This window comes from Adiantum capillus-veneris, chromosome 2, assembly GCF_014529385.1.
Source record: "Adiantum capillus-veneris isolate H3 chromosome 2, ASM1452938v2, whole genome shotgun sequence".
NCBI classification, from domain to species: Eukaryota; Viridiplantae; Streptophyta; class Polypodiopsida; order Polypodiales; family Pteridaceae; genus Adiantum; species Adiantum capillus-veneris.
Genome location: NC_140932.1, coordinates 92,130,855 through 92,156,322, shown reverse-complemented (window position 1 = coordinate 92,156,322; position 25,468 = coordinate 92,130,855).

The window sequence follows — 25,468 nt, the reverse complement described above, 5'->3', positions numbered from 1 at the left end:
GTAATTAGCATTAACATTGTTAATGGGGTCAACATGATGGCGGGGGGGGGAGGACCACGTTGAGGGCCATGCCCGCATTGCGCGGATGCCACGGTTTTCCCTCAACATGGTACATATGAGAATGTGAGAAGACTAAAGGAGAAACTTGTGGAAAATACACAAAGTTTGTGAATGAATGAAAGTAGTGAGTTTATGGCAATTTATAAAGAACCCTTTGTGACTTTACTTCCAAGACCAATCACACCATCTGCTTCAAATGCTTTTCTTAAAAGATAACAAATATTCAAGTGTGCGAAATGACACTATAAGATTAGCCAAAAAATGATGGATGTCAAAATCAGCTAGCAATAATAGGGGGGGTTACCACCAAGCATGTTTCACTCTTGTCAGCTCATCAGTGGTGGTGTTAGCAGATTGTGTTTGTAAAAGAGGAGGAGGTAGAGGTTTATAAAGGGAGCTTGAAGGATTATTTTTGAGGTTTATATCTTGGGGGACATCATTTTTTGGGAGGAGTGGAATTAAACGCCAAGTACTAGGGTACATGGAGAGGAGTTATGGTGAGTTAGGTGTGGATGTAAGGTAAGAGACCAGGTTCCAGAGTACAATTTTTGGGAATGAGAGGTTGGGGTAGAGGTGTGAATAAAAGGGAGGCTAAAAAGAAAGGAAAAGGAGAGGGAGAGGTTAAAAGCAAGCTCAATAAGGATTTGGTAAAGGTGTAATGAAGTGTCCAAAGGATAATTCAAGGGGAGGGAGGAAAGTTTCTCAAAAAATTAAGCTCTAGATGGTATGGTGTTAGCATAAAAAAAAGGGGGGGAAATATCAGTAAACTATAATTTTTTAAAGATTGTGTAGGATAGATGTACAAAATGTTTTGGGGTTGGCTTGGGAGCTTAAGAAAGAGAGGGTGTGGGAGGTGAAAAAGCGATTCAAGGGGGGTGTGAACTATGCACCAGAAGGCCGCGGATGTTGGGGTCTAAAGTCCAACAAATAGTAGGCCTAGGGAGGTAGGAAAGGCATCCAGCTGGCAAGCTTTTGAAATGGGATTGCTAATACATTGAGAGGGTAGTAATTTTCTAGAGGTAGGTGTGAAGGGGATTTTGAACATGGTGGGTGGATTTTTTGTTATCTTCTGCAAGGGAAGGAGGAGAGAGGTGCGATTAAAGTAAGAGACCTTGCTGAAAACTTTTAGGAGGAAGCTGGGGGTAGCCCTTCGCCCGAAGGCGTAAGTAGAAGAGGTTGTGGAGGTCGAGGTATCCCTTCAAGGTTGATTCTCTAATATTTTAGGGATGAAGTAGATAGGACAAGGTTTAGGGGGTTTGTTAAGGGGGGAGAGGATAAAGTTGCGTTCCAAAGAGGGAAGAGCGGAGTAGTGGAGGGTGATAGAGGAAAGAAGGGAAGCTAAGAAGGTAAAAGGAATGTTAAGGCAAGGCTCATAGGTGGAGTGGTCATTGAGATGTGAGAGGGCATCTTTCTCATACCAATCTTCAATTAACTTTCCTTCTAACCAAGGATAATTAAACATCACAACACGATCCTCATCAAAAATTAAAACATAGTAAGAACAACAAGTATCAAGTTTTGATGTGCCATTACATAGAGACTAAGTTCATATGAAGTAATCAATACAAATTGGGTTTCAGGGTCATGGTGACCACAGTCCGCAGTTGTGCCACTTGGACGCTTGCAGGTGGGGGCCCCATGGGTAGTGAAGGAAATAGTAGCATATAGAGTGGTTGCTTGGCCAAGCTAGAACTATATGTGGTGGTCTACTCGGGGGTGAAGCAGACAACACAATGGGCTCATGGTGACGTGGTAAAGGCGATGGAGCTGGTTTTGTGACTGTGATACCTCGCCCACATGAAGAGTCAATCCTAGACCACTAGGAAGCCACCGTTGTTGCAGTTGAACACGTGTCAAAAATAATTTACGATCTCACTCGGGATGGGAATGGAGAGAGCTTTTGGAAAGAGCTTTTTCTAAGCCTCTCACTAGTATAGTGTTTGCAGGGAAAAAGCTTTTTGGGCCTAGGTGGAGAGAGATTTTTGGAGGAAGCTTTTTTTGTTATTTCACAATGTAATAGAACATTCAAAGTACCATGCGCATTGGAAAAAATTATGCTTCAAACATAGGAGAAGGACAAGAAGACACAAGCCACCATCTGATATCATGAACTCCAAAAAAAAGAATTACAATATTAAATCAGCTATTGCAGTTTGTGCCATACAATTACATATGGGCACTAAGGGATGTGAGCGAACTAATTTAATTACAATGCTTTATTATGTTGTACGATGACAATTGAACACACGAAGTAGATCCTCATTTGTTAGCTTGCTTTGATGGATCAAGATATTGTGGTTAGGTCCAAGCCAAAGTAGTGAAGGAAGAAGAAGTAAATATAGGGTTTGCTTTGTGCCACTCATTCTGCAAAGTCACCACATGTACACATTTGGGCTACTTGCAATATTTATTTCATACCTCTCACCCCGCACTTGTGAAGAAGATGTGTCCAACATGAATTCTTCATGCATTCCTATCCTCACAACAATGTGCATCTTTCACCTGAGTCTGAATGTCACCATCCACAGTGGAAATGATGGCAAGTATCTCACTGTTACTACAACCTCCACAATCTACAGGATTGACCATGGCAAATCTTACAGGGCAATCAAGCAACAAAGGTTCACTGCGAACAGTACTCAAGACCAAACTCACCTTGCATGACAAAGAGGAAGCCATTGTTGGTAGAGATTTCTAGAGATTAGTGGCAATCCAAATATATTTTAGGTGACACCCTAAGCTATATTTATAGACAATCAACACACCCAAAGCTATCAATGAAGCTATCTCTATATGTTACCCTATCATCAAGTAAATCGTGGAGAAAACCATGGTGGTTGAGGACTTTATTAGTAACAATTTCTTGTCTCTTCAATCCCTCTCTCTATCCATATCTTCCTATCTACCTTTATTTTCCCCCTACTTTCTCTTTCTATCTTCTTTCTACACTCTTTCTCCCCCCCCTCTCTCTCTCTCTCTCTCTCTCTCTCTCTCTCTCTCTCTCTCTCTCTAGACACACACACACACACACACACAAAGTAAGCAAATAAAGTTCTTAGTGGGCTTATTATCCATGATTTCATTACTTGGAATGCCTTAGTTGCACGATGTGGGCTGGGAGAGCGACAAAGTTGGCAAAGGGGTAAGACAATTGAAAATTCAATTTGAGTGCGTCACTTTTTTCAATTTGAGACTATCTCTTCCTCTCTCGTTCAATCTCAATGGGTGCTAGCGTCCGCACTGGGCAAGGGGCTCTGTGTTTTCCTCTCCAAACATTAAGTCTCTCTCTCTCTCTCTCTCTCTCTCTCTCTCTCTCTCTCTCTCTCTCTCTCTCTCTCTCTCTCCACACACACACGCTTTCAATTGGTGAGCGCTAGCGCTTGACACACTACCCTACTACTGGGAGTTTTAAAGTAAAATTCATTAGGTGTAAGATGCCTTCGTTTCTTTCAGCACGTCACCTTTGGCCACCAAGGATAATCTCTCTGCAACACTGTTAATGCAAGTAGACTTGATGCATGCGTGATGTGGTTGCACAACCACACACACAACTTTATCCACTTCTTATTGCTGATAAGAGTTGAACGTTTGCATCTAGTCCTTACCTTTGAAACCTTCAGGTTCCTTAGTTGAAGAGGTTGATGACGCAAATGCATCTACAGGATCTGGGGGACAACACAGAAAGACTTAGCAGTGGACGACCCCTTATTGGACAATGTTGCATCTTTTTCAATTAACTCTATTTTCTTAAAGGAAAATTTACTAATTTGTGGAAATTCCTAAAATACCCCTCAAATTTCAAAAATTCCCAAAATACTCTTGTATCTATTTTGATTCGATTGTTCATGATTCTCTAATCTTTATTCTTTTTTGACAATTGAGATCCATATTTGAATGTTTAGCAATTAATTTGTCACAAATTACCTCCCAAAAAGGGTAAGATTTAGTGCATTTTAATCCTTTAAAATTGCAAAATACCAGGTAAATTTTCAATTTAGCTTATATTGGTGACGGCTTCAAATTTTTATACCTAAAGGGAAATCTTAAGTGTGCCCTTTTGTTTTTCTTTTGGATGGAACTTAGAAGCCATGTTTCCAGCGTTGGAACAATGTTTGGGAACTTAGCTTCTAGAGCACGCTTCACCCTTGTTCTAGAGTGAATCTTAGTTGGCTTTTGAATCACAAAACCATCTTTGACTAGCTTCCTGATGTCCTGCCATGAATTGGCCATATAGATTTCCTTAACCTCAATAGGGTTGAGCCACACTTTATGCTTCCCACATTTGAGAACGTTGGCCCCATGAGACTTTTCTATAGTTTGAGGGTATTTTTTCAATTTAAATCTATTTTCTTAAAGGAAACTTTATCAAAATACCCCTCTAATTTGTGGAAATTCTCAAAATACCCCTCAAATTTCAAAATACCCAAAATACTCTAGTATCTATTTTGGTTCAATTGTTCACAATTCCCTAATCTTTATTCTTTTTTGACAATTGAGATCCTTATTTGAATGCTTAGCAATTGATTTGTAGAAAATTACCTCCCAAAAAAGGTAATCATGTCTAAAAATAATGAAGCAATTCATCTCCAAACCCTACATAACAAGCTCAAATTCTAGTTTTAGTATCTCCACCTTCTCTCTCTCTCTTCTTCTTCTTCTTCTTCTTCTTCTTCTTCTTCTTCTTCTCTCTCTCTCTCTCTCTCTCTCGTTTCTTATGCCCAAGTGCTAGCACCCACAAATAATTCGTGTGTGTGTATTGTAGTGGATTGTGAGCACTAGCGTCAGTAGGGGCCATTGGGCATACCTGAGAGGGTGCTCTCTCTCTCTCTCTCTCTCTCTCTCTCTCTCTCTCTCTCTCTCTCTCTCTCTCTCTCTCTCTCTCTCAGAAGCACGGGCTGCAGGTAAATGGGCCGTCTACCGTGGTGGTAGAGCCATCATTGAGGAGTTTCGGACACAAAAATCCCCATAGTATTCTCTTGGATATTCTCCCCCCCTTTTTGTTTTTCCCATAGCCACCTTTATCACATAAGCGACATGTGTTGCAGTTTTGTTGTAAACATCCCCAACAACTTTTCTTCCCCCTCAGTTTTTTGTCTTGCCACACTTGCCTTAGCCGTTGTAAATTTGACACCCTCTTTGTTAGAGGAGTGCTTTTGTATGTCCGTTTTTCGGTCCCATGGGTCATATTTGACCTCCGAGGATGATAATGAATCTATCTATCTATCTATCTATCTCTCTCTCTCTCTCTCTCTCTCTCTCTCTCTCTCTCTCTCTCTCTCTCTCTCTCTCTCTCTCTCTCTCTCTCTCTCTCTCTCTCTCTCTCCGTCCTTCCTGCATGCGAGGATGCTCTTGCTCACGCAAGTAGGCTACCTGCGAGAGTGGATCAGGTGATGATTGAGCAAGACCAACCCACATGGAAAACACCGTCGGAAGTGGCCCATCGGCATTGTTTGCTCCATTAGCATATTGGAACCAGCCTTCTTTTGCAATGAAGCCTCAACACCTAATTATAAGCCTACTTGCGCCTTCCCCGCGTAGTGAGCATAGCAGCTTTGTGTGCAACAAGACCCAGTGGCCAGCTGAGCAGTATATTGTCCAGCTTCAACTACCTTACTCATCTCGTTTTTGCAGGTGCAACTAGTTATGGCGAGCATTATTACACTCCAAGTATGTATATCTCATGCAAAATTCAACAATCCTATGCCCTCGGCCATCCTTTATTAATGTTCATGGAATTGATATGCAGCAGGTCCCCATGCCTAATTCTGAAGATTCACACCAATTCTTTTCCACGTTGTTTTCTCGTGCAGCAGCAAGCCGGGAAGAACCAAGTAGTATAGATTGATATAAGGTAAGGCTTGTTGCAAAAGGTTATACTTAGCAAAAGGACATTGACTATGAAGAAATTTTTGTTCTCACTTGTCGTATGACTATTGCTTGTTTCATTTGTGCATTGATAGCTTATTTTGGATAGGATGTACATCTTGAATGGGATGTACATCGTCAAAGGTGACTTGTTTGAGGAAGTATATGTAATACAACCTCGTGGTTTTGTCAAGAAAGGACAAGAAAAGAAATATGCATATGTAATAGAGCATTGTATGGTTTAAAGCAATCTTCTCATGTTTGATATGAGAAAATTAATAATCATTTGACTTCTTGTGGCTTTTGAAATAGTTCAATTGAGATCTTTGTATGTAAAGGGCGCATTTCTGACACTCCATTTTTTGTAATTTTTTACATACGGACATGACACCGATGTCAAAAGTGTGTGTGGGCTATTTTTTTGTGGGGTTTTCAACTTGCTTTACCAAGCACATGTACATGCACTGCAGGTCGCTAGTCTAGTGACATCTGTCGGGCTACTGTAAGTGCCCGTGAGTGAGTTTTTTGAAGTGAGACTTGTATATAACTTAAACTCATGTACAAACTTAAAAAAGATCAGCCAAAATCCAGAAAATCATGTTTGAGCTTGTTGTGCCTCCTTGATGGTTGTGCCTCCTTGATGGTTTCTGTTGTAGTTTTTGCCCCCACCTTGCCTACTCTACGCGTAGTCGTACCAGGACAGGTCTCTATTTGTATCAATTTTGCATGTAGTGGAGTGTAGATTCAAATTTGGTCATCTTCATCTTTCTCGCCAGTCATTTTTCAAGCTTTAAAGTGCCCCAATTGGAGTTGGTCTCATCAGGTTACGACTAGTTCTCTGCAGGGTTATGCCTATGGCAGCCTAGTGGCAAATTGTGTACAGAGAGATTGGGGAGACATGTAGCTATGAATTGTGGAATTGATGGTGAAGTTGTGGGTTTGTGATATTCAATGATGAAATGGGAGGCACGAGTTGGAAGAAAACTCACACCGAAGCTCGTAGGAACTTACCACACATAGAAGCCGATAGCACGCACTCTTGGTATCTGTGCGTAGCTCTCGCCGTTGCTAACACAATGGCGGTGTCGCTTCTCCAATGGCGGCTCCGTAGCTCGCGTAGCAAGTAGATAAGACTCTCTCTCTCTCTCTCTCTCTCTCACTCTCTCTCAGACACAGTCACGGCGCTCAAAAACTCACTTTGATTAATAAAAAACTCTCCCTTTAGGTTACAAAACTTTGGCTTATATACCTCAGCCTTGGAGGTGAGAACATCTCTAACTAATTACATCAGCAAGTGAAATTACTTCGGAATTACAAGCTGGAAACTCAATTGAGTCCCGTTACTTAATGAATGGCTCCAATCAAAATCAATGTCGGAAAGACATTTATTACAATCAATGGTTACAAAAATGATGAGTGTGAGCAAAAATGTGGGTGTGATCCTCTACTGGCTCAACAATCACTTTGCATAAACTCTTGCAGGAGGGGTACGTGTGGCCAAGCATTCAACGTGATGTTCATCATTGGTGCAAGTCCTGTAAAGAGTATCAAATCATGGCAACTAGGGTTCTCAAATCAAAAATTAGAGGCACCATTGTGGCTTATGATGTGTTTGAGAAGTGGGTCCTCTACCTATGACAGGTAGAGGCAAATGTTACATACTTACTGTTGTTGACTATCTATCCAGGTGGGCCGAAGCCAAAGCCGTTAAGCACATCACAAGTAAATATGTTTTCTTATTTATATATGAAGATATTTTCTAAAAATTTGGCATGCCATTGGAGTTACTTTCTGACAAGGGTCCAGGTTTTAGGGAGAGTTGGTGGATTATCTATGTGAGAAGCTTCATGTGCATCGCAGGTTTACTACTCCATATTATCCCAAATGCAATGGCATGAATGAAAGGTTTGATGGAGAGCTCATAAGGATGCTTACAAAGATGACAAGAAACAATGTGAAGACTTGGGATTTAGAGCTACCTTGTGCTCTATGGGCTTACAGGACTGCCATCAAATTAGGTACTGGTTTCTCTCCCTTCCATCTAGTTTTTGGCAAAGAGGCTTTACTTCCTATTGAGGTGGAGATACCAGCTTTGAAGATGATACTAAAGCTTGAAGAAGAGCCCAATGATGCATTCAAGGAAAGGCTTATATATTTGCAATGTGTACAGTTGGATAAGTTGTTGGATTTTAAGCATTATGAGCAGGTCTTGAAGAACAATCAAGCAAAGGCAAATGAGAAGGTGAAGGACAAGGACATCAAGAAGGGTGACATGGTGCTTCGTTACAATAGTAATCTTGATAGAAATTTTCAAAAGAAATTTCAAATCAAGTGGCAAGGTCCTTTCTTGGTCTTAAACAGGTTTCCAAATTGCACATATCAGCTTGCTGACTTGGATGATACCCCACATAAAGCACATGTGAATGGCTACAAGTTGAAGAAGTATATTGCAAGGTTGATGACTGTGATTGAGGATGAGCCTTCTTTTAAAGAATTTTCTGATCATGTGGCTAAGGATGAAGATGAAGTGAAGACTCCCTCATGTGGTTTACAGGATCTCTTTTGTGCTGCTGATCATGAATGATCTAGCAGGCTGGGGTGTGGCAAACTATGTTGGGTGCATTTCTGACACCCAGTTTTTTGTAAATTTGTACATATGGACATGATTCCCGATGTCAAAAGTGTGTGTGGGATTTCTTTTTGTGGGCTTTTAAGCTTTCTTTAGCAAGCACATGTACATGCATTGCAGGTCTCTAGTCTAGTGACAGCTGTCAGGGGCTACTGTAAGTGCCCGTGAGTAAGTTTTTTGAAGTGAGACTTGTATATAACTTAAACTCATGTACATACTTTAAAAAGTTCATCCAAAATCCAGAAAATTGCAGGTTTGAGCTCGTTGTGCCTTCTTGATGGTTTTCGTTGCAGTTTTTGCCCCCGCCTTGCCTACTCTACGCGTAGTCGTACCGAGACAGCTCTCTATTTGTATCAATTTTTCATGTAGCAGCGTGTGGATTCAAATTTGGTCATATTCAGATTTCTTGCCAATCATTTTTCAAGCTTTAAAGTGCCCGAATTGGAGTTCTTCTCATCAGGTTACGACTAGTTCTTTGCATGGTTATGGCTATGGCAGCGTAGTGGCAAATTGTGTACAGACAGATTGGGAAGGCATGTAGCTACGAATTGTGGAATTGATGGTGAATCTATGGGTTTGTGATGTTCAATTATGAAAGGGGAGGCCCTTGTCTTCATATGCATTGATCGGCTTGTGCTGTAAATCCATGCTTTGGTAGGGTTTTGCTCCTATTGTGACATAGTCTCTTGGGTGGGCGACGGCCAGTAAATTCCCAAGGGGACTACTCTTGTTGAACTTGTGGTGTTTCAAAGGTATTTTCCAAATATTTTTGTGTTCTTGAAGTGCTCTTTCAACGCTCTTGGGTGACATCGCTATAAAGGTGTTTCAGTTTGCTTGTTTCCCAACAACGCCTCGATGATGATATCTCCTTGTTGTTGTGTATGTGGATGATTTGTTATTGACCTGTCTAAATGCAGCACATATTGTTGAGTTTAAGACTAATTTGAATTCCGCATTTGAGATATTAGATTTGGGGCTTTTACATCACTATTTGGGCACTCGATTTAAGCAGCGTGATAAGGATATCGCATTATGCCAGACAAAGTATGTGCAAACTTTGCTAAGTAGATTTGGACTTGATGATTGAAAATCAATTGCCACTCCTATGGAAACATGTCAAAAGTTAAGTCTACATGATGTTGGAGATCTTGCAAATGTTACCCTTTACTAAATTATTAGACATTTGTAGGTTGCCTAATTAATGTATCTGTTTACAAGGCTATATGTTACATTTGTCATTTCACAAGTGATTAGATTTATGCATAGCCTACGATCTAAGCATTGGCAAGCAGCTAAGTGGATCTTTTTCTACTTGAGTGGCACTCTACATCTTGGGTTGTTTTATCCCAAGGGGGGATCATTGAAGCCATAATTTTTATGTTTTTTTTTAAACTCAGATTGAACTGGATGCTATGAAACACAAGTATCCACCAGTGGTTTTTGTATCATGCTCAACAGTTCATGCATATCATGGTTAAGCAAGAAGCAACCTACTATGGCCACTTCTCATTGTGAGGGTGAGTAAAAGGCAACTTTCAGAGCTATGGTTGAGTGTGTATGGCTCAAACACCTTATGGATGATTTGGAAGTTGGACAGGAGTCTGTTGGCACTCTCGTCTACACTAATAGCCAGACACATTGGCAATTGCAAGGAACCCAATCTTTCACCCTTGCACAAAGCACATTTAGATGCATTGGTCTCTTTTGTCCCCTTGAGTCACATGGATGTGGGCCCAAAAGTGTGAGAGTTATTTAGAGTAAATGGAGATGGAAAAAGGGAGAGGTAAATACGTTCTACTAAATCTTTCCTCTTGAGATTATTTTGAGAAGGTACATTTCGAGAAAAAGATTGATGGTTACTGAGTCAATTAGTTAATTAATATTTAAAAGTTAAAAAATCCATGTATACTAGGTGAAAGCATGGATATTTATAACGGAAATAGGATTTAAAGAAATGGTTGAAGCAATAGAAAGTTATGAATTCACTGGTGTAGATTTCCAATCAACCGTTGTCTTCTTCTACCTTCCTGATTTCCTTTACACGTTGAGGTTTAGTTGAAATGAGAAAAAGGTAAGTGGTTATGGATGAAGAGGGGATGGAATGGGCAAGAGGGTCTAATTGCATGTTAGGGTGAGCAAGAGACGGGAGTGAGTGTGGAGAAGGAGGTAAGGATGAGGATATAGATATAAGGGAATCAAATGACAAGGGTCCCTCTTATTTATCATTAAAAAGTGAAAAAAAAAATCTAACTTAAAAAGGTGAGAATGGGCAGAAAAAATACTTAGTTAGAGGGGAATTCTTGAGAGAGCATTTGTTTTTAAAAAAATCCTTGTGGTAGAGTGGAGTTCTCAAAAGCCTAAGATAAACCATGTGAGTTTATATATACATGTCTTCATGTGTCCTTGCTATGGTACCAAACTTTTCTAGAACCCAAGTTGGTGGCTTGGTGATATACATCGGTTTGTATAGTCTGTTGGTACTGCCATGGAAAATGCCACTTTATGTACACGTAGGTTTAAACCGATGTTTTTATCTCCATAAACAATCCACATTTGTGATCCAAGCACATTTCTTGATGTGGTAGGAAATCTCGATTTGGAGGAGTTGTTTGTGATAGCGGCCATAAACAAAGGCATCATGAACGTTGTGTTTTGGCCTTAGGAACTTGCTATTCACTTAATTATGACCCCATTGATACCTTTTGGTAAGATTTGGTGCCCTAGTTGCCCCCTAAGACCCCGCTTTCTACCCTAGGTTAGAGGCTCAAGCTTCCTCATGGTTCTCTTTGTGATAAAAGGATGTCCCAAAAGCTTCAAAAGTTCAATGATATGCTGGGAACATACCTCTCATGGTCTGAGTCATAATATGTTATGGTAGGATCCGTACAAGCATCCGTACAATGATATGCTGGGAACATACCTCTCATGGTCTGAGTCATAATATGTTATGGTAGGATCCGTACAAGCACGTTCTTTCTCCAAAAGCTCTCTCTCTCTCTCTCTCTCTCTCTCTCTCTCTCTCTCTCTCTCTCTCTCTCTCTCTCTCTCTCTCTCTCTCTCTCTCACACACACACACACACACACACACACACACATACACACACTTGCATGGTCAACATGGAAAATGAGCTCCCTACGTCCCAAGTAACTATATGACCTGTGGTGACTCAAATCATAAAATTTTCACTCACCCATTGGCTATAACAAACCTTCTAATGCCCAAACGACTCAAAATTTGATGAATTTGGACCATCTAACGTGCCTACCACAAATTCTACAATTGGACCATCTAACGTGCCTACCACAAATTCTACAATTGGACCATCTAACATGCCTATCATAGACTCTACAATTGGAGGCCATTTGAGCTAAATTCAGCTTTCCACCAAAGTCTTCCATATTCTACGAAACTTTTTCCACTAGAGTATCTGATCCAGTTTATATGCCCAGATTCTTAATTTGTCACTTGTAGCCATTTTTTACCATTTGTTAACAAATTAGAGAAAAATAGATACACCTAAACAAAACAAAAAAGCAAAACAATTCCAAATTTTTTTAGACCAAAAAAAATTAGCACTCAATTAAGCTGGTGGATTGCTCCATTTTCATGCTATTATTTACGTATTTACACACATTTGGGGGTTTATATATATGTTGTTTGTCCCCATTTCTCTGTATTGGACTCACTCTTACAAGCATAAGAGGAAAAAAGGAAAGTTTTAAAAATATCAAACACACATATAAGTAGTTACCACAGATTATTGCATGTACCTTGAGCATTTTTTTCTTAGGATAGAGTATGAGTTTTAATGAAACATTGAATGTTGTTTTGTGTAGGTTCTTTTCGTGAATGTAGTTACTATTTCTATGAGTACTTTGAATAACATTTTATAAGTTTGTAAAAGCATTTCTTAAGATGTGTTCTAGATGTCATGTACCATTTTATTTAAATTCGCAAAAAAAGGACACTAAAGTGTCCTTTTTGGTACCAAACTAGTGTTAAGCTTGTTGCACCTCTTACTATATTGAAAAGTTGTTTAGGTAGTGTTCAGTCCCCACACCCACTGCCGACCTTTCAAAGGAGGTCATCAATGTGGCTAAATGGATTCGATGAGAAAAAGTGAAGCCTTCTTCCGAACCCATGAAAAAGTGGGCAGCTTCATCCCCTCGAGAGATAGGCGCTTACTCATCATAGGCAGTGCCTTGCATGGTGCATTTTGATCTCTAAAGGGGGACTGTACATGATCATGCCACACTCATTGAAACTGTTTTTTTGTTTGCAAGCTCTACCCAAAGGCAACAAAGTGCTACACTTGGATTAAGAAGGGGTTCAAAACACTCCTCCAAGTGAGAGGAAAACAAGCCCTTCACTAGAGGGAGGGCTGCAAAAGAGGAAGGCCCTATTTGCACTGTATGGCAACCATCAAATTTTTGGTAGCATAGCAAGTTAAGATGCAAGAGATGCCTAAGAAAATATTTCTTCTTTTTTTGGTTGAGGGGGGGGCCTCTTTGATGACATAGATGAATCTCTACATCAAAAGGTGGTGATTCTATATTTAAAGACACACTAGCAAATCTTTGATGAAGTCCATAGTTGGATCCAACATAGATTTTGGTTGCAACTCATGAGCTTATAAAAGGGAGTTGGATGTCTTTGAAGATGATCTCATGGACATCCAATGTAGAAACGATGAAATATCTCTAATGAGGGAGTTGTTGCCTAAGGTTGTGCAACATGCATCTACGTGGTATATATTGTAACATAAGTGAGGCTTTCCCCTAGCATGCTTACAAGATGTTCTCTTTGAGGCATGATTCCCTCTTTTAAGAAGCATCTAGGTTTTCTATAGGTGAAAATTCCCAAGGATGGGATGGTCAAGCTTGTTGCTTTCAAAGGAAAGGAATGTACAATTAAGAACATCCAACGACAGGCTTAGAGGATTCAATCAATGTGATCCCACATCTTTCGCATGCCAAAATCCAATGTGACAATCCTTGGTAGAGACACTCCCATAAAGCTGAAAAAGAGACAACATAGGGGAGAGATGGAGGGTTTGTTGGGGGGGTTGGGGAGGGGGAGGGAGAACCTTCAAACAATTTTTTGAAAAGAGATGAGCTAGTATGTAGTTCTTTGAAAAATTCAAAGTTATTTTGAAATAAATATCAACCTTTGAGGAAAATTTTTGTCTACATTACCACTTGAGAGAGAGAGAGAGAGAGAGAGAGAGAGAGAGAGAGAGAGAGAGAGAGAGAGAGACATTACCACTTGAAAAGAGAGAGAGAGAGAGAGAGAGAGAGTTGATGAGAGTGTGTTGAGAGGGCGGGTGTTTACCCCCTTGGTGCTAATATCCACCTTGATGCACAATGTCCCACCCTTAAAGCAAGAGAGAGACTTTTTGATCTATTGTAGTGAATCATTGAGAGAGAGAGAGAGAGAGAGAGAGAGAGAGAGCATGAACTTTCCATAAGAAAGATGGCATCTCACTCTGTGCTAGCTTGTCTTGCATCCCTTCTCATTGTTGACTCACCTGCTTATTTGTTGTCTAGCTGCCTTGCTTAGATTTGGGGTACTTGGTTGGGTGTTTGAAGGAGCGGAAGGTGTGGGAGCCTTTTTTCTCCCGTTTCCCTTGTCTTCTTCTACTTGCTTTTATGCAAGGCCCCTATTGACTAGGACATCAAGCGTACATTGCTTCCATATTGTAAAGTTTGTGCTATCAGACTTCTTAATATAATACTCTTCTTTCTCAGAAGATCTAGCCATAACTAACAAGAGCAAATGCAAGATGGTGAAACTAAGGACTTATGGCAAAAATTTTGCAAATTTTTTGGAAGAGTCTCTTTTGTTTAGAGATAAAAATATCAACCTCGAAATAAGAGAATCAATGCATAAACCATTAAAGAGTGCTAATAGGGCATCAAATTGTAGATACTACTCAAAAAATCACTTTCAAAGGACTACCAACTAGGCGTGAGAAGCACCTATGCACCTCTATACATGTCCTATGGAGAGGCCACGAGTATGGGTATCTCTAGCAACCTATATCACTGAAGGTGTCTCGTACATCCAAGAACAACCCAACTCAATAAAACCTAATGCAGGGCCCTCCAAAGGTTCACAGACTCAATGACTAGCCACAGTCTCAAAAAGGGCACTTCCAAATCGAGTCTCATAAATGGCTGGGGGTAATTGCCAAATCAAGCCAAAATAGGCTCCACAATGACATACATAGGCAATATCCACAATACAATTGACATGAGTTGTATAGATCATTGCACAAGATACATGACATGCACATAAACAAGCGTGAATAGATATTTAAGCAAAACAGATGCCTATGGGGATAATGCTCTCAAAAGAGTTCAAAGCAGTAAACCTCGCTATCACATGCAAAACACCATACGCATGGAACTCCCACTGGAACTGAGATGATGCAAACACCTGTGTCAATTTGCTATAGATCATGTGAGTATATTAGAATTGCAAATCTGGAGATATGGAGATCGCAATCTCAAAAGTAAACCACAATTGTATACATCATGCCCAAGACACATATGGCACCCTCTCAAGCCAAGAGACAAGCATGCTCCACTGAAGCACAAAATGTATGCCTATATTCATGTGTCCATGTCTTTATCTTTCTATATGTAGTGCAAATTGGGGAGCTACACTCTCACTATGGCAACGTCACCAATGCTTAAAGTGTTTGAGAGTCCAACCCGAAGAGTGTCTAATCCTCTCTCTCATTGCTCCACTGTGTGTGTTCTTGAGCCTTCAATGTTGAATTTGAGATGTAGCTCTTTCTCTCTCTCTCTCTCTCTCTCTCTCTCTCTCTCTCTCTCTCTCTCTCTCTCTCTCTCTCTCTCTCTCTCTCTCTCTCTCTCTCTCTCTCTCTCTCTCTCTCTCTCTCTATTCTCTTACTCAACTTGAATACACAATCTATCTTGAGAAAACAACCTCTGTGTTTTTAATTTTAGACATACCTACACTCCAAATTAGCTGATGAGGTCTTCTACAAAGTCATAGAGCTCAAAGAAAGCTTTGTTTTGATAAAAAGTTTTTAACTCCAAGTTTGCTAGCTCAAGTTATTAGCAAACAGTGACCTATTGTCAATCTCCCCTGAACCAAGGGACTTACTTCTCTGTCTGTTTCAGCTCACAAAAGCTTAATCTCTCTCCCCTTGTGGCTTGTGGAGTTGAGTACCTTGCGACCTTGATATGTGACCTCTATGTGCCAAGCTTACAATGCCCCCATAGCCATGGAAGCTCTGAGATTTGATGGCTTTGATCCGTTGCCGATGTGAATCTCGCCAGGAAGAGGGAAATGCCAAGAGAGGAGTAGCACCACAACCTTTGGCTCTGATACAACTTGAACAGTGCACATTGTGTGTGGAGTGTGAGGGAGGAGAGGAGCAAATACACGATGTATGTGGAGCTCAATATATGAGAGTTATCCTCTAATGCTCCTTATTCTATATTCAAGTCAAGAATAATGGAGTTAGTAATTGTGGGTTAGTAATGGGCTTCCAGCCAGCTGGCCTTAATCCCATCAATATGTGAGCAGACATGCACAAAGACCAAAGACCATATGAAAAACCATCCAATCACACTATGGTTCCCTCAAAGATATTTCCACAAGTTTTTTGAGAATGGAGCCAAGCCTCAAAGAGGAAAAATGTGCACTATGGATTTTAAAGGCAAGAATCCAAACAACGACAATAATATGAAGAAGGAGAAGGGAGTTCAAAAGGGTAACGATTGTTGGGGTAAAGACCGTGTGCCCCTTAACCCGGTTGGACTTGTCAGAGGTGTTCAACTGCCCATCACTTGTACACACCTTATTCTTTAGTAGATAGAAGAATAAGGGATCTCTCACACACATTGTGGTGAGCTGCTCCACCCACAACATGTGCTCTCTCTCTCTCTCTCTCTCTCTCTCTCTCTCTCTCTCTCTCTCTCTCTCTCTCCCCCCCCACACACACACACACACACACACAAATGCACCGCATTTGCGCACTCACAATTGGTATCAGAGATACGGCTTGGCAATGGCAGAGAGCATGACAACGTTGAAAGCTTCAAGGTGATAACTTATTTACTTGTGATGGCCAAGAGATCAAGAAAGCTTGGAAGCTTTGTGAGAACACAATGGAAGCTTGTGAGCTTAGCTGCAAGTGTTGTATGCTCTTCTGGAAGCTCAAAAGTGGGTGTGGAAGATAGTGTGTAGGTGATGATGCTGCCCAAAAAATTGTGTGTGTAGCAACACTGTTTTGCATCAAAAATTTGATTGAGCAAAATCCATTTTCAGCTTGTTTCCACATTCTTTGCCAAAAATGTATTGATCTACAACTTTTCAGTTAAAACTTTTTCCAAAGTCAACACTAATTTTGTTGTAATTTTGGATGACTGCCTGCTACAGGTCGAGGGTACACAGATGTAGATTTTTTTAGATCTTTTTTGCCTTGTAAAAACAGCTCGTCACATGCCCATTCCTGTAATTCTTGGCTGTTTCTTTTATCTACAAATTTGCAAAAGGAAGTTTGTGGAAATTCTGAACGGTTTGAGGGATATCGGATGACCAGCTATAGGTTGTTCTAATATGCCTACTGTGGTGATTTGCTACATCTAGAGAGCTTGGATTGAGCTTCCTTAGTCTCTTGTTTTATGCATTTATGGTTTTCTCTCAGTGAAGAGAGAGTGGGCTGAAAATTTTAGCAAACTTATAAGCAAAAGTTGAGAACATTTAGTGGATGTATGCACTCTTGTGGACTCTTAGAATTTGAGAGCGGATTCATCACAGGTTGCTTGGATTGGAAGATGTTGGTGCATCTAATGTATGCTTGAGTGCGGATTTTGTGCATGATTTGCTTATGGTCTTGAGCATGTTTATGTCATGTATGGTTATTATGGTCAAATAGCCATAATACTACCAGGAACTCTGTCGGATTGCCACGATTTTGTTATGCACACTGTTTGCAATCACGCTTTGATTGCATTTTGGCACTCAATGGTTTACCTTTCCATAGCGTTTTGGCATTGCATTGTGAGAGTGTTTGTCTCATAGTGGCTACAATTTAGGGAGCTTTGGTAGTGGTCGAGTTTTTCTCCCACTTGCTCTATGGGTTCCATGTACTTTTGGTGGTTGAGACTTGCATCAATGTGACGATTGCAAAGCACAGTGTTGTTACATTATTGCGAGAGATTTTATGCGTTGATGCACTTGAGTACTACGAGTGCTGGTGAGCTTGTTTGTGAGCATTTTCTCTCTGCAAGGAGCTTCTTTTGTTCCAAGTTTTGGTGCACTTCTCTTTGGCATTGGTTTATGTACATTGCCCTTGTACATGAAATAGATCCATAGCTCTTGTTTATCCCATTTTGATATTCACTTATGACAGTTCAATGATATGTGTGATAGATTTGAGTCCACAACAATGACTCATGTAAGACAGTGGCAGTCTCATCCATGTTGATACTTGAGATGTTGGCATTGTGGTCACACATGGCACATTTGACGTCGTTGCTTTAGATGCATGAGGCAACAACGCAGATGTATGCAAGATGCAAATGATGATTTGACACATGTTGGAGACTCAGTTGCAGTGGTGGTATATGCCAGTGACAATGATGTCACGCTTGCCTCGAGTATACCTCTTGGAGAGCAATATTTTTAGATGTATTGTAGTTTTCTCTAGTCATTGGGAGAGGAACGAGGATTGGCTTGGTCTACCCTATGCATGTATCTGAGGTGCAAGACGACATAGTCTCGATTACATTACAGTCATGTCAACAAGAGACTAGAGATATAACTTTTGCGGATGAGTTCTAGAGTGTTTTGCATGACATTTTTGTAGATGTTGACTTAGGATGGGTTCACACTAAAGAGGTGGCAATCACACTCCAAAAGATGCATTCCTTGCCGGAAGAGCTTTTAAATGCACTCTTCCACTGCCCATCGGTTCACACAGGAGTGGAAGAACCCAGCTCGATAATTTTCATCCGCCGCCCATTGTGAACACTCGAGGCTGGTGAAAATCAACACGAAAGTGTCTCTTTTCAAAAGTTTTGAAGGTTATCAAAAAAAAAAAAAAAGACCTCTAGCAAGGATTTGTCTGCGGACGTGGAGGGTGGAAGCTTTTTGTGTCGGGGGGGGGGGGGGGTCGGAAGAAAACATCGCAGTTACTTCCGCGAGCTGGCAAGGTTTTCTCTCATCGCCTCCGTGCTATGTGAAAAAGGTTGCCTACCTGGTGTAGGGTGATTGGCTGTAAGCATGCATCATTTCCCTTTCGTCACCTATTGTGAAACCAACCTTAGAGCAATCATGTTCTAACAAGACACAATAGATTGATCCTCTTAGATAGCGATGGCTTCTACCATAGAGGTGAGCAATATGGATTTCTTTGATATGCTCATGCTAGAGGTTGATATGGTGATGCCAAGACATGTGGATACAATCCATATGGACAATGAGGAAGTGAAAACTATCCTGGAGTCAAGATTGACATGTCCATGTGTGACTAGTTTTGATAGTGATGCAGTGAACTTTGATATACCTACTGTGGATAGATTGGCATAGGTCACTGTACATATTGTTGATGCAATGCAATTGGCATGGATAATTATCTTTTTGGTTTTGAGCGGTTCGATGTCCTGTTGTCATATGACGGTCATACTTTTCTTGGACCAGTTCTTCTTTTGATTTCTTTAGCTCTTGCAAGGTTGATGTTGGAGCCGATGAAGTTGAGACGGGGACTAGTGTGTCTTGCATTGCCAACAGTTGTGTTAGGATGTTTTTGACCACACTGCAAAATTACTCAAGCTTTACGTTTTTTTGGCGTTCTCTTTCTAGTTCCTCTTCCAACTGTTGCATTAGGAAGAGGATGGGGTGTAGGAGGGCCTCTTTATTTGCCATGATCTTATGGAGGTGATTAACATTTTGACTAATAGGTGTATGCCATGTGTGCAAGAATGGTGGGTGTGTAAGAGTGGTCAAAGGATGCACTTTTCCCCCCAAAAATGAGGTGGAAAATTTTATGATTTTTGTCCTTCCATAACTCCCATATATGATCTCTTATTTGAGTAGATCTACAATCTACGCGTCGCTCTCTTTTCATAGATATGCTACATGATATGGTTTTACCCGCTAGATTTTAAATTCCATTTTGGGGGGAAACTTTGAATTCAAATAAACTAGCCATTTTGCCTGTTTGAAGTCAAAAAGCGTCCTTTGAATACTTTCTTAATACAAAAGGTTTGACTTCCTTAAACTTCCAGATAAAGAGGACCTCCTAGACCCATTCTCTTCCTAATGTTGAACATTTTGTAGTTGGATGTTTACCTCGTTGAAATTTTGAGCTTCTTTGTAATAATAGACAGCATTTTGTTTTTCTTGGTCTAGCTTGGCTTGTAGCTTTGATTGTATGCCTTGGAGCTCCTCAACTTGGTGTTGTAGGCCTTGACTTGCACCTTTTGCTTTTGCAAATTGGCCTTTGGCATCTTCCAAATCAAATTCTTAGAGGTTAATAATAGCCTTTTGACATTGGAATTGCAACTTGACATGCTCTAAGTGTTCATCAATGTCAAAAGATTGGATGAGCTGTTCTCCACCCTTGATAATTTCTCTTGTGTGAAGGAGACATTGGTATTCTTTCTAACATGTCTAGTCTTCTCAAGAGCTTCTAGGTCTCTAACCTTTGGCACCTCTCAAGTCTTCTCCTTCTCTTGATTTTGATTTGTAGGGGAAGTATGCTACATCTTTTCCTACTGTTCTACCTTGTTTTCATTTTCTTTATCTTTGATAGTGGGTTGCACCCTCGGAACATTGCTTCAGGGTGTAGACTATGATGTAGTCACCCTTTTGGAATTCCTTGCTTATTACATGTTCTTCATGGAATTATTTCATTTGTCTTTTTTGTGCATACATGGTTGCAATCGATTTGAGTATTATTTCATCCAACTATATTAGTTGGTCCAATATATCAGACAACTCGTGTCCCGTCCATCCTAAGTCTTGTGCTACGCTTAGTGTAGGAATCAAGAACTCTACCGGTAGTATGGCATTTATCATGAACACCAAATTGAAAGGTGTTGTGTTTTGTGGAGTTTTGTATGCTACTCAATATGCCCATAAAGATGAATGTAGTAATTGATCACAATCTGTTCTGGATTCATTGACAATTTTCATGAGCATTGTGCATAAAATTTTGTTTGTGCTCTCGGCTTGCCCGTTTTCTTAAGGGTGGTATGGAGCGGATTTAGAATGAAGCACCATAAATGCATGCAACAAATTAACAATCATGTCATTGAGGAACCGAGTTCCTTGCTTGCTCACAATTTCAATCAGAAGGCCATATCTTGTGAAAATGTTCTCATACAAGAACTGCGATGTGAATCTGGCATCATTCTTTTGTGTTGCCTTGGCCTCTACCCATTTGTTCAAATAATATGTGGCCACTATAATGTCTTGAGTATGCATGCAATATGCCGATGCTGAGATAGGCCCAACAAAGTCTATTCCCCATTTGGCAAAAACCCTTGCTCCTATCATTGGTCTTAGCGGAATTTCATCATGTCTCATTGATACTTTAGTTTGTTGGCAAGCATCACATTGTTTCACTTAGTGATCTACATCCATTAATAGAGTAGTCCACCATATTCTTGCAAGGAGTATCGCTTTTGCAGTTTTGTCAAACAAAAAGTTTCCTCCGATCAGATCGGCGTGCACTTATTCAAGTATTGGAAGGTACTCGTGCTCTGTTGCACAAATTCTCAAATTTTCAACTATTCCTCTTTGATAAAGGTGATTTTCTACAATAACATAGTTTTTTGCTTCTCGTTGGATCGAGCGTAATTTGGCTCTGCTCAAGTTTGCTGGCAAGACTCCTTGCTCTATATAATCCGATATGTACTTTTTCCACTTGGGTGCTTCTGCTATCCTAAATAATGTAGCATTCTTGATTGGCTTTTGGATTGCATAAGCAACACATGAACTAATATAGTTGTGGACGCTTTTCTACATGTGGGGCCAATACACCCTAACTCGCATCAATTTCTGGTATGTCTATGTTTTGGCATTTTGAATACCCGTAGTTTTTACATGAGCTTGGCTCAGGCTAAGGAGCGAGATTTCCCAATGATTGATGATTCTCTTTCAATTTGTAGGGAACCAATGGTGAGAAATGGTATCAAGTGTTCTCTCCACCTTAGTACCATGTGGATGTTGAAGGGATAAGAGTCGGGCAAATCATCGCCATGTATCAATCGTGACAAATGGTATGCCCTTTGATGTGTAGTCCCTTTCTTGACCACTACAATGAAATCAAATTTCAGCAATCTTATGAACCATTGAACTATGTGGCCCGTATTGCATGGTTTGTTCACTAAGTGTAATAGCGTTTGATTATTAACAAAGAATATGAACTTGTTTGTGAGAAGGTAATGTCTAAACTTTTTTAACAAGTAGATCATTTCCAAGCCCTCTCTTTCTGTGGTCGTGTAATTCTATTCTTTACTGTTGAGATGTCTAATGGAGTAATAGATTGAAAAATCCATTTTGTTTTCTTCACGTTGAGCTAGAATACATCCAATAGCGTAAGTCGATGCATCTACATAGACGTGGAAAATCTTGTTCCAATCAGGAGCTTTCAAAATCAGAGCAAAAATAAGTCTCTGCTTCAATCGTTGAAATGCTTTCTCACATTCCTCATTCCATTCAAACTTAGTGATAAGTGCATTGAGAGATTTTGCAATGACCACACATATGTATATAAATCGTTGATACTAGCCATAATGGCCCATAAAAGCTTGTACCTCTCTAACTTTGCTTGATCTTGGAAGAGCAACAATCATTTGTATCTTCTCAAGATCAGTAGAAATGCCATTTTTGGGCACAATATGCCCCAAAATCTTACCTTGTCTTACCATGAAGACACGTTTTTAAGGGTTTATCCAGATACAATACATTCTACATTTCTCAAAGACCCTTCTTTATGTGTTCTACATATTCACTTCTATGGAGAGAATGCACACACATGTCATCCAAATAAATCTCTAAGAATCGTCTTAGATACTCCTTGAATGCATGATTTATCAGCCTTTGGAATGTGGCAGGTGAATTGCTTGGATCAAATGGCATCACTCGATAGAAGATATGCCCCATTTTTTTGCAAATGTCATTTTGTGTTGATCCTCCAATTTGATCGTGAGCTAGTTATAGCCCGAAAAGCCATGGAGAAAACTCTAGGCTTCCTTTCCAGCGACTCTTTCAATCATATGGTATGTGATGGAAGGGATAGTTGTCTCTGATCGTAGCAATGTTCACTTGTTTGAGATTTAAGTACACTCATAATTTTGGGCACCACTATAATTGGTGACACCCACTACGTGTATTCTATCTCATAGATAAACTCAGCATCTTTAAGTTTGTCTATCTCTTCTTTAATTTTCCTCACAAATGTTTCATTATAGGTGTATGGACATTGTTGGTGCAGTTTAACATTGCTCTTGAGGGGTATTGTGTGTTGAAATATGCTCGAATCTACCCCCTTAAGATCTTTGTACGACCAAAAAAACACATCTCTACATTGCTTGAGGGTAGCTATTAACAAATGCTCCTCTTTTTCAGTGAGATCCGTGGCTATGTAAGCCGGTCTCGGTTCTTGCCTTGGTTTAGCAAGATTGATTCTTTTAGCATTTTTAGGCCCATCATACGATGTTCCAGGTTTTCTAGGCTCGTGCATCGATTGCTCGACCATTATATGCCGGTCTTGAATTGTGTACTTTTTGTAATAAGAGGGTGCATCAAACTTTTTTAAGTTAGACATTGCCTCACTTTCCATTTTTGTTGTCCAAACCTCCTTCAGTGTCTGTTTTAACTTTTAGTATTCACTTTTGCGTTCAGTTTTGGACATTCTCATTGATGTTTCAGCCTTGTCTTTCAGTTATTTTTTGCTTTGTTCCAAAAACTTGTCTAACTTCAAGGGTTTTGTGATGATTTTGTATCAGACACAATCATCTTCTCCCACGTGCATGAGATATTGCATTTTGGTCATCAACTTGGAAATTTGTTTTTTTGTTCGTTTCATTTGATATCTCTTTTGTTAGCACAATTTCTGGTTAGGAAACTCATAGAAGATAGGCTCATCTTGTTTTGTTGCATTTTCTTTTTTGGAGCCACTTGAAAGTTCGTCTTCCTCATCGCTCCTTGAATCATCGTATTTGCCTTCAACATTGTGTGAAAGATCTCGTACAAAAACTTCGACCACTATCCATTTTCAATCAATTGTCTCAGATGTTTCAATTACATCTTTTGAATTCAAGATAGCAGTTATCATCCAAAATGGCATTATGTCATAACCATCCTTGTCGCAAAACATCGTAGTAGTTACATCATTTACACAAACATCTAGCATCGCTAGTACTTTCTCCCATCCAAAGGGTTCAAACAACTTCTCTAGAAATGGTTTCTTCGTGTAATAGGTATCTTCTACTGAGCACTCTAGGATGTAATCCTCCCTTCTCAGACTCCCGCATTTCAACGCTCTGAACATCCAAATATGCGCATCCTTCACTAGCCAAGCATGTAATTGTGTTCCAACATCCGTAGTGATAGCAAAGTCTTCTATGCGGTTCAATTTACGTCCATGTGATTATGGTCCTTTGTGTTAACCCTGGTTATGATTCCCTTGTGTCGCAAGTAGAGATGGTCAGAGAGCTGGTCTTCCCCATTTCTCCCAAATTCCTTTTGTAGTGATGGCTACTCTAACCCCACTATCAAGTATTTCTATTGTCTTTACTTCTTTATATTCTAGAGGTAAGGTGGTGTTTCCTTCTTCTTCTTTGCAATAACTACCCACCTTATTCACTAGGACAGGTTTTGCTTTGGGTTTCTCAGGATGAGTTGTTTCCTTAATTTTGTCTACAAAGTTATCTGTTGGATGAATCTTCAATCCCATCTTTTTGAGATTCTTGCTCATTTGTCCCCACAAATATGGTCTGATTTTCAGAAGTTCCACGAGATTCATTGTGCATCTTATAGGAGAAGACACTAGATCATGGGTTCTCTCTCATGCTCTCGATCAAAGTACTCCCAATATCATTTACCCTATAAGAAAATTGATCATTTTGAACTTCCAAGCATGGAAGTTGTTATTGTACACCAGCTTCTTGCTAACAATTTGGTTATCTTTGTTATATGACATGTTTCCAACACTTCACCAAATCATTGAGTAGCGTGCTAAAAATATTTAGTTACCACTTGTAACCACAATATGCTTACATACACCTGTTTCACAACATTAAACACTATCTGTGAACATTGCAATGAAAATAGTATGCAAACAATATATGTATTTCACAATACTAAGCAATATTTTTGAATCTATTCTTGTGATCCTAAGAACGACCACATTGCCTTGGCTTGTCCCAACTACCACTAGCCATGTATGCATCACCATGTCCACTTGCATCAAGAGACTGATGTCTAATCTCCTCATCCAACAAGGCGCTAGTAACATCATTGAAAACAATCTTTCCCTTAGGGACAGAGCTATTGTTGGCTCTATTGAACGTATCCCATGATGGTGGCAATGAACATAGCAAGAATATGGCCTTCATCTCATCATCAAAGTGAAGACCTTTTGAAGTAAGCTGCAAAGATAATGAGAGCTAACAATGATGCCTTCTTTCATGTTCATGCGCATAAGTTTCTTGATAAGAAAAACTTTGTTCAAGGCACTTTTACCATCCCATGTTGCACATAGGGCATCCCATAAATCTTTGGCATTGGTCTTATCCATGATTGTGAAGTAAATGGTTTCACAAAGGTATAGGCAAAGGTCTCCATAACACGCTCATTCAAATCTTTCCATTGATCATCAGTGTATGCATTCTCTTTTCTCTCATGCAAAGGTGCTATCAATC